The 9,938-nt window shown below is 34.2% G+C and overlaps 1 long non-coding RNA gene across 1 annotated transcript; it reads right to left on the reverse strand.

Annotated features, from left to right (window-relative positions):
- Nucleotides 1-5,431: 5,431 nt before the first annotated feature.
- On the reverse strand, nucleotides 5,432-5,798 carry LOC141707118 (uncharacterized). The gene is made up of 3 exons (XR_012568994.1): nucleotides 5,746-5,798; nucleotides 5,561-5,643; nucleotides 5,432-5,476 (listed from the first exon to the last, which is right to left on the reverse strand). It is a non-coding gene; the product is annotated as an uncharacterized LOC141707118 (long non-coding RNA).
- Nucleotides 5,799-9,938: the final 4,140 nt, after the last annotated feature.

The raw sequence follows: 9,938 nt of genomic DNA on the forward strand, positions 1-9,938 counted from the left end.
ACTTGTAAAGAACTCTGGTGAGTTAACACTTCTAGAGAACTCTCAATGTCTTATCGATAAGTCATAATAAAGCTTATCGAAGAAGTCACTTGAGAACTTGGTAAATTGATTTATCGAGAACTCACTCGAGAAGTCTTAAATGACTTTTCAATAAGTCAGTTAGACTTATCGAGAACTCAGTTCTCTATATACTTTTGATTACTTTGATTCTGCCTTGTGTCCATTTTACATATTGAAAAATGTAAATCAACATCTAGACAGTTTACTTAGAATTTGAAAAATTCCAAGTTGAATTTTGAAACATAAATATGCAGAGATTTTCAGAAGTATTAATAATTCATATTTCAGTTAATTTCTAATTAAATCAAATTAATTTGATTACTAGAAATAATTTGCTGCAACACAATAGCTGAGTTCTTGCCTTAGGATGAGGAATTTAACATACAAATTTCACTTACAAGTCTAGTGAAAGTTGCTTCATACAAAGGTTTGGTAAAAATTTCAACTAACTATTTTTCTTTCGAAACAAAAATGAGCTCAGTGGTACCATTTGCAGCATGTTCTCTAATAAAATGGTACCTTACATCAATGTGCTTTATTCTAGAATGATTAACTGGATTAGCCACAATAGATATAGCACTAGTATTGTCACACATGATTGGAATTTTGTGTAACACTAGGCCATAATCCATTAGCTGATTCTAATCCAAAGCACTTGAGCACAACAACTTCCAACAACTATGCGTTCAACTTCAGCTGTGGAAGTTGACATAGATTGTTGTTTCTTGCTATACCAGGATACAAGTCTTTGTCCAAGAAACTGACAGCTTCCACTAGTACTCTTTCTGTCAACCCTGCATCCAGCAAAATCTGCATCTACGTATCCAACAGCTTCAAAACCAGTTCCCTTAGGATACCATAATCCCAAGTTTGGAGTCCCCTTCAAGTATCTGAAAATCCTCTTCACAGCCATCAAATATGATTCTTTTGTATTGGCTTGAAATATTGCACATAGACATATTGTAAACATGATGTCTTGTCTACTTGCTGTTAAGTAAAGCAATGATTCAATCATTCCTCTATAGCTTGTAATATCTACACTCTTGTCCTTTTTATCTTCATCCAACTTATTACTGTAGACATATGTGTAGATGCAGGTGAACAATCAACCATGCCAAACTTTTTCAATAAATCTTTAACATGCTTAGTCTGGCTGATGAAGATTCCATCACTTCATTGACTGACTTGAAGTCCAAAAAAGTAACTTAATTCCCCCATCATACTCATTTCATATTCATTTTGCATAAGCTTAGAGAATCTTTGACAGAGCTTCTCATTAGTAGAACCAAAAATGATATCATCCACATAGATCTGAACTAGGATCATATCACCACCATGCAACTTGTAGAAGAGTGTCTTGTCTATTGTTCATCTAGTGAAACCATGATTAAGTAGAAAATATGTCAGTGTGTCATACCAAGCTCTGGGTGCCTGCTTTAGTCCATATAAAGCCTTGAGTAGCTTGTACACAAAATCTGGAAATTCTGGATCTTCAAAGTCAGGTGGCTGTTGCACATAAACTTCTTCATCTAACTCACCATTTAGAAAGACACTCTTGACATCCATTTGATACACTTTGAAGTTTGACTGTGCAGCAAATGCTATAAAGATCCTTATTGCTTCAAGTCTTGCAACTGGAGCAAAAGTTTCATCATAATCAATTCCTTCTTCCTGTGAGTAGCCTTTTACAACCAACCTTGCCTTGTTTCTGGTAACTATACCATTTTCATCCATCTTATTCCTAAACACCCATTTTGTTCCAATTACACTTCTGTTCTTTGGTGCAGGAACTGACTCCCACTACAAGAAAAAAGTCCATAGACATCACTTTTTGGCCGATGTCTATGCTTTTCCCAACCGATGTTGATGTCGGTGATGTCTATTCTAGACATCGGTGAATGCCCGATGTCTGTACTCGATTAGACATCGATTTTAGTTAAAAAACAGATGTCTATGTGTCGATTATTTACATAAAATGCTATAAATAAATTATTTAATAACTAAATTACACCTAATTAAACATGTTAAACATATCATGAGCTATGTTTTTTGTCACAAAAACATCGGTTTTAGTGAAAAACACTGATGTCTATGTGATGATTTTTTACAAAAAATGCTATAACAAAATTATTTAATAACTAAATTACACTTATGAAAATATATTAAACATATATTGAGCTATGTTTTTTGTCACAAAAACATCGATAATTTTGACAAAGGTGATGTAAAATGACATATTAAACATCTGTTTCTTTAATGAAAGGTGATGTCTAATTTAGCGTATAGACATCAGTGTTTTCTGGAATGAAGTGATGTCTATGTATCATTTAGACTTAAACTTGTTAGTCTTTAACATCAGTTGTTTTTCCTAAACTGATGTACATTGTGTTTTTTGACATCAGTTTTGTTTGGTTAAAAGTGATGCTTATAATGTTAATTGACATCAGTTTTATCTTAAACAAAGTGATTTCTATGTTTCATTTGGACTTGAACCTGGATTTCTTTGACATCAGTTTTTTACCTAAAAGTGATGTACATTATCTTTTTTGACATCATCTTTTCTTAATTGAAAGTGATGTGTAAGAAGTTTATAGACCAATTTGTGTAAAGTTTTACATCACTAATTGTGTAATTGTAATCTGAGAACGTCAACCAAAATAGTAAAACATATGTTCTGAAATCTAAACTATTACATTCTCCAGAAACCAACTGAAGACATTCAGTCTAATGAAAATTGTAAGATAGTTTTTTCAGTATCCTGTTTTGAACACTCTTCAAAATATGGACTAAAAAGTTATAACATAAAAATGTATATATTACACCGAATAACTATGACAATTTATAGATTTCTCATTTGGTAACTTGAACCATTATAGATGCAAAATCTAGGTCAGATTCACCCTCGAGTATTGTGGACAGTTCACGGTAAACTCTTTTAGCATCCAGAAGTACACAAAGTCGGCGTATTATCAAAGCACCGCGTCTAGAAATAAAATAAAAAAATCACTGATCCAAAAATAGTGGAACTTACACAAAGGATATCAGCTACTTGGGTACTAACTAGGAGAATGGGGAGAGAACTCACTTTTCTAGCAAAGAATTGTCAATACGAAAATTATGGACTAAAAATACAACAAGTTGCCGAAAATGCTTTGGTTTTCTCGCTATCACTGCATGCACCTCAAGTACCAGGAGCACAACCTGAGGAAAGATACCAAAATATATCCATAGGAATTTAAAAAGGAGCAGTTTGCTTCATCATTCAGTTATAAATCAAATAACAATTTAGAACCTCATATTTACATGCATGAGATAGATCCCAAACATTTAATATTTTGACTTCAACATTCAAACTTATATAAAATTCAATATTTGAATAATTTGAACCCTAAATGGGATTATAACCATGTTTACTTTACTGCATAAGAATTTTTTATCTGGGATTGGGCAGCTCATTCTAGTTCACACAATATCCTGTCCAATGTCATTTAAAATCTGTTTTCTTTTAATCACAATACGACTGACTAATGAAAGAATTACAATTAAAATGGTCTCACCAAGACTCAGCAGGAGGAATGTATTGATCTTATTATTATCATACTGGAGTACAAACACTTATATCTACCTACTGGGAACAAAACAGAAACAAACTAATCCTACAAACCAGGAGCACTCCTACACTAACTCAACTACTGCAGCTATATTGCCATGACTTATTCAAACTCCTAAAATAACTCAAGAAAGTTTGTTGCACTTCCAAACCAAGTCAAACAGCAACATTCAGACATAAACAAATTAATATTATTCCAACGTTCAGACAATTATTTACCTTAGCAAGGGGAGCAAGGCAATTTGTGGTGCAACTATCATTGGAAACAATATGGAGGTCAGATTTGTATTCCTTCTCATTGACACCAACAACAAACATAGGAGCATCTTTGCTAGGGGCAGATATTATGACCTTCTTTGCACCTCCCTGAGAAATAAGATAGAAGTCCAATCAATATACCTTTCGTGAAATTACTTCACCAGAATACAAGATTATATTTAATAGGCATATATTAGTACCTAATAAACTATTTCCCCATACAAAACACTTTCCCCACAGAAAATACTCATGTCAATACATAAAAACATACCTGAAAAGAACTGACATGTACGGCTAACAACAATATTGTGAGCATTATATCATTTAACCCATACCTTGAACCGAAGACAGCAACAGGTTTCTCACCAAATAAAAGGGTCTTCTCAACCTTAACTTTGAGTTCATGATGCTTCCAGGAACCATGGACACTGTCATACTTGAACATATATGTCTACGACAAACAATAAACAACAAACAATAATCAGTTTCACTTTCACAAAAGCAAACAAGGAAGATCAATCTTAGTTGTTAACTTGTAAAACTAACACCAACTTGTAAGCATACACAGTCAATTTCAAATTAACTGAGATTTGACCAGAACACAATCGTAAAATGAATGTCTATTATAATCATTCAATCTTGCATTCAAGTTCCGATCCAGCCTTATAACAATGATAACCGTCTATAAGTAACTACAAGTTAATGCGGAACTAGTTGGAGAAGACATTGTGGAAATAGGTTTGTAATGTACACTAGTTGGAGAAGACTTTGTGGAATAAGTTGGAGAAGATTTTGTGGAACCGTAATAAGAACTGGAACGGTCATTGTCACCATCCTTAAAGGTGGCGTCAGAAGAAGGAAAATAAGCCTCTATTTCAATTTTTTCCATAATTCGTTGAGTAGTCCAGAGGTATGAAGAGTGACCCTCCACGAATTCTGTTACATCAATTTGTACCAAGAAAAACTCATTTACTCATAATTATGTTAAATTTATATCAAAATATGATAAGTATATATGCTAATTACAACAAAAAATGATGGTTAGCAGATACTTGCATTCTCAATTCCAGGGGTATCAACTTCTTGCATTCCATCTAATCCTTTGCTGAGGAGACTGTTTATATATGAGAATATCAAGTTGCAACGTTTTAGAATAAACTCACAAAGATAAAATCACATGTTATGGCGAACCAATATTATACTTTTAAAATTAATCAAAAATGAAACCGAGAAATGGTATTATCCAGTAGATGAGAAGAACCAGCAGAATTGTGAACATTAAGTAATAAGTTCACGGCTGCTATAGTATGTACCTAGCACAAAAGACGACTCCAAGCATCCAGTCATTTGTAGAATATGCATTCACAAATCTTCCAGACACAACCTGCAAAAGAACTGGTCTATGAATTTAAAGGGAAACATAATGGATCACCAAGACGGATCATTTATAAATAAAAAAGTAGGATATTACCTTCCTTGCTTCTTCCCAGTTTTCACTATTAATAGAAAGAGGTGAACCAAGGAGAACAACTCTTTCAACCAGCTGAGCTGCAAGTATTCATTGTAACTGCATTAAAACAGTTCAAGCTAGCATAAACGAAAAGGAAAAAGAGTTTCTGTCCCTGAAGATACCATCACAGTCAGCTTTAGCCAGAGTTTCAAGACACTTGAAAATTACTCGTGCTCCAAGCGAAAACCGTATTAGCGTCACAGGCCTGAAATGTATTTGGACAAAATATTTATTAAATTTTAAACAACTAACCATGAACTCCTAGTATATCAAAATTATGTTCCTATACTTTGATTGGCATGTTTACCTCTGTCCATGCAATCCCTTTAACAGAACTTCTTCAGCGAGTAACATTCCAGCCTGATCAGACCTACTCACAAAATAGAATAATTTAGCAAGACGTGGGAAGCGGGAAAAGATAAGGGAGAACTCTTGATAAAAAGAGGAACCTGTCTATGGTAATTGCCCATTTGCTGTCAATAAGATCAAGTACATTGAGTAATGCTGTTGGCCAGGCCAGTGCACTGACAAGAGAGTGTAATGCAGTCAACATGGCTCCTTGTTTCATCGCAGTAATTGTAAGCTCTGCAGCAGGTACAGGAAATTCTGTCATAAACTATATCTATCCTGACACTAATTCACTAAAGGGTGATATGATTTACGTGTAGTTAGCCAGTCCTAAATTAGAGTAAACTTGTGTTCAAAGACTTTCAAGTGACAAGGCAATTTATTAGTTTCTAGTAAAGTTCCATTATGCAGTTTTACAAGTAAAAATGAAAATCATCTACTCTAGAACATATGGAAACTTACAATAACTCTATAGTAACACTGTCATGAGCCTCTCGTACCCGGGCAGAGTGGCATACAAACAACTTAATTTCGATAACTTGTCTATAAAATAAAAAAGATAAATCTATAACAAGCACCAAACACCAAATCAAAACATTTGAAACCTAATCATATCTGTAATAAAATAATAGATCAGCCTTTAAAATGAGCAAAATTAAATAAACAACACTAAATCAAATCACAAATCACAACTAAAGCAAAAAAATGAGGATTAAAGTTAAAAAATACCATGTAATCAGTAGAGATGAAAGGATCGTTAACTTTACACAATTTACAAAAATAAAAAAACAAACAAAAATACAAATGAACAACCAAAAACACCCAAATTACCTAAAACTTTAAATCTTTTTCTCAGATTAGGTCATGTATACAACAAGAAGAAAAGTATTAGCAACAAGTCTAGACACTAAATTAATAAAAAAATAAGGGTTTCGAATTAGAAAAAACCCCAATTTACAAAATTAGGGTTTTGAATTCAAAAATCCTCAACTTTTAAAACTGGTCTTCATGCAGAGAAGACCAGTTCGATTCAAGTAGATACAACACTTACCGAAGTAGAGAGGTTAACTGAAAGAGGCTTAACGAAGAGATTGAGAGCGGAGAGAGGTTCAGAGAGAGAGAGAGGTTCCAGTTCGCGAGAGAGAGGTTCGAGAGAGAGAGGTTCGAGAGATTGTGATGGTGAGATGATGGCCAGAGTTCAGAGAGATTGTGAGGGCAGAGAGGTTCGATCTAGAAAGAGAGGTTCGAGAGAGAGAGGGGTTTGATTTTGTGTCTGAAGATTGATTTAGGGAACCAAAATTTGGTTAGGGGAAATTTTGGGATTGAGGGGAATTTAGAATTAAAACTGAATGAAAATTTGACTAAGGAGGGAAAGAAAAGGTGGGTGTGAAATTATTATTTTTTTGGTGAATTTTAGACATCGGTTTAATTATAACCGATGTCTACAAAGAACAAAGACATCACAAAAACACGGGGTAATGTGAATACTTCTTTTAACATCAGTGGCAAAGTTAACCGATGTCTAATGTGTGATGTCTATTGACATTATTCTTGTAGTGTCCCAAACTTTGTTTCTTTCAAACTGATTAAGCTCTTCTTGTATGGCAGATATCCAATCGGGATCCATAAGAGCTTCTTCAGTTTTCTTAGGCTCTACTTGAGACAGAAAGAATGCATGTAGGCACTCATTAGTAGTTGCACTTCTAGTCTTTACACCAGCATTGGGATCACCAATTATTGCATTTTGATTGTGATTCCTATCCTATTTTCTAGTGTGAGTTTGTTGACTGGTGCCTTCATCATTTTCTTCATTATTTGTATGACTAGTATATCCTTCTTCTCTTTCTCCCCCCGAGTTTGTGCTATTAAATTCAGGTGTATGAGATGGGCTTTTATTTTCATGATTTTCTTGTTCAATAGTCTCTTCATTCATCATCTGTTGTGCATTTCCTTCATCCTCTTCATCAGAATCACTGTCAATGTAGAGATTTTCAAATGCAAGGGCTTCAGCTTCATTATCATCAAGATATACCAAGCCAGGACACTTGTCATCATCAAAATTCACATATGTACTTTCCATGATTTTCTTTTGATCAATTACATAGACCTTGTAGGCAGTTCTCTCCAATAAATATCCCATAATTTTTTTTTTAAAAACCTTTGAGTCAAATTTTCCACATATTCAGAGTTATCTTTTAAAATGTAACACTTGATTCAAAACACATAAATATGCTTTACAGTAGGCTTTATATTAGACATGATTGAGTAAGGTGATTTGCCATGATTCTTGTTAATGAGATATCTGTTTTGAGTGTTATGCAATATTTACAGCTTCTTCCCAAAAACTAGTTGGCGGATTGGCATCTTGCAGCATTGTCCTTGCAACTTCTACTAATGTTCTGTTCTTTCTCTCAACTACCATATTTTGTTGAGGTGTTCTAGCAGCAGAGAACTCTTGAACAATGCCTTTGTTTTTGCAGAATTCACTCAATGTTGCATTTCTGAATTTTGTTCCATTATCACTTCTCAATCTCTTCACACAGTTTTGATCTTCAGCTTGTTTCTCTATCTTCTTTATGTGCTCAATTATGATTTGTGGAGTCTCATCTTTTGAATGCATAAATTACACCCATGTGTATCTTGTGTAGTCATCCACCATCTCTAGTGCATATTTGTTCCTTGAAATTGATAAGACATTCACTGGCCCAAATAAGTCCATGTGAATAAGTTGCAATGGTGCACTTATGGAATTCACAGTTTTTGACTTGCGACTTGATCTTTTCATTTTTACCTTTCTTACAGGCTTCACAGACTTCAATTTGAGCAAACTCTAATTTTGGCATGTCTCTCACCAACTCTTTCTTGACCAGAGTATTGATTGCCTTGTAGTTTAGATGTGAGAGTTTGTTATGCCATAACTTGCTTTGCTCAATGGATGCCTTGGTGTAGAAGAAACAAATTCTATCCTCATTTATTGAGTCCAAGTTTGCAACAAATAAGCTTCCTTTTCTTGTTCCTTTCAGAGCAACTTCATTAGTTTTCTTGCTGATAAAAATACATTCTTCTTTGTCAAATAGAACTTTAAAACCTTTGTCTGCAAACTGGCTGACACTGAGAAGATTTACTTTAAGACCAGCTACCAATGCTACATCATCAATGACAACATTTCCAGAAATAATCTTGCCATATCCCATTGTGAATCCTTTATTGTTGTCTCCAAAGGTCACCAAAGGGCTAGTCTTCTCCTCAAATTGTGATAGTAGGGCCCTATCACCTGTCATATGTCTGAATCATCCATTTTCGATGATCCATATGACCTTCTTCATTTTTCCCTGCACACAATAAGTTTTAAGTGTGTTTAGCAACCCAAACAGTATTGGGTACTTTCTTCTTGTTAATTGATTTAGCAGAAGTAGAGTTAGAAGTCTCAGAAAGAATAACATTCATAGATGTTTGTGCATTTTCCCTTGCAGTTGTAGATCCAATACTGACTTCTTTGAGATCCACTCTCAGCTTGTGTCAACTTTTCATTACTTATAAGTTACAGGGAATGCAGTCAAACTAATCACAAAATGAATAGGAATCATTTGCCTTGGCTTCATTATACTTACAGGCTCCTTCAGCTGACTTGCTAACAACCATTTTACAAAGGTGTGTTAAGTGATTCACAGAGCCACTTTTCACATTTCTTCCTTGGAGTATCTGCAACATAAGCAAAATTGCTGCTTTTGTTTATCATAATTTTCCCATTTCTATTCTTCTTCTTCTTTCTTGCATCTTCAGTTTTGCTTCCTTGACAGGTGTCTTGGAATCTTGGTTATCCATGAGCTTCTTTTCAGCTTTTGAAGTTTGAGTTGTTTCTGTATTTTTCTTCTCATTGTCTTCATCAAAAATTTCTTGCTTTATGATCAACTCTTCTTCACTGAAATCTACTTCACATAATTTGAACATAGGTGAGCCAACCTTTTTCAGCATAGCTGGAACATCTTCATTTTCATTTTCTTTCCTTTTTTCACCTACAACTTTCTTCTTGTTGTTCAAGGCATCATAATCAAGAACAATAACAATATTTGCACATGGTTTTTTCTTCTCATGGTATTTTCAAACCAACTCAGATGCATTCCTGAAAGATTTCAACTTGACTTCATTCTT

The sequence above is a fragment of the Apium graveolens genome, chromosome 2 (genome assembly GCF_009905375.1).
Source record: "Apium graveolens cultivar Ventura chromosome 2, ASM990537v1, whole genome shotgun sequence".
Lineage (NCBI taxonomy): Eukaryota > Viridiplantae > Streptophyta > Magnoliopsida > Apiales > Apiaceae > Apium > Apium graveolens.